Raw genomic sequence first — 1211 nt, forward strand, 5'->3', positions numbered from 1 at the left:
GACTGCACCCTACCTGGCTCCTCTGTCCATGGATTTTCCAGGCAAGAGTACTGGAGTGGGTTGCCAGTGGTTTTCCCTACTTTCTTCAATTTAAGTCTGAATTTGGCAATAAGGAGCTCATGGTCTGAGCCACAGTCATCTCCCGGTCTTGTTTTCCTGACTGTATAGAGCTTCTCTATCTTTGGCTGCAAAGGATGTAATCAGTCTGATTTCAGTGTTGACTATCTGATGATGTCCATGTGTAGAGTCTTCTCTTGTACTGTTGGAAGAGGGTGTTTGCTATGACCAGTGCTTTCTCCTGGAAAAACTCTATTAGCCTTTGTCCTGCTTCATTCCGTATTCCAAGGTCAAATTTGCCTGTTACCTAAGGTGTTTCTTGACTTCCTACTTTTGCATAACAGTCCCCTATAATGAAAAGGAAATCATTTTTGGATATTCGTTCTAAAAGGTGCTGTAGGTCTTCATAGACCTACAGGTCTTCATTCAACTTCAGCTTCTTCAGCGTTACTGGTTGGGGCATAGACTTGGATTACTGTGATATTGAATGGTTTGCCTTGGAAACGAAGAGAGATCATTCTGTCATTTTTGAGATTGCATCCAAGTACTGGATTTCAGACTCTTTTGTTGATCATGAAGGCTACTCCATTTCTTCTAAGGGATTCCTGCCCACAGTAGTAGATACTGAATTAAATTCACCCATTCCAGTCCATTTTAGTTTGCTGATTCCTAGAATGTCAACATTCACTCTTGCCATCTCCTGTTTGACTACTTTCAATTTGCCTTGATTCATGGACCTAAAATTCCAGGTTCCTATGCAATATTGCTGTTACAGCATCAGACCTTGCTTCTATCACCAGTCACAACTGGGTATTGTTTTTGCTTTGGCTCCATCCCTTCATTCTTTCTGGAGTTATTTCTCCACTGGTCTCCTTGTAGCATATTGGGCATCTACTGACCTGGAGTGTTCCTCTTTCAGTATCCTATCATTTTGCCTTTTGATACTGTTCATGGGGTTCTCAAGGCAAGAATACTGAAGTGGTTTGCCATTCCCTTCTCCAGTGGACCACCTTCTGTCAGATCTCTCCACCATGACCCGCCCATCTTGGGTGGCCACACATGGCATGGCTTAGTTTCATTGAGTTAGACAAGGCTGTGGTCCGTGTGATTAGATTGATTAGTTTTCTGAAGATTATGGTTTGTATGTCTGCCCT

Source organism: Bison bison, unplaced genomic scaffold, assembly GCF_000754665.1.
Source record: "Bison bison bison isolate TAMUID 2011002044 unplaced genomic scaffold, Bison_UMD1.0 scf7180017864098, whole genome shotgun sequence".
Lineage (NCBI taxonomy): Eukaryota > Metazoa > Chordata > Mammalia > Artiodactyla > Bovidae > Bison > Bison bison.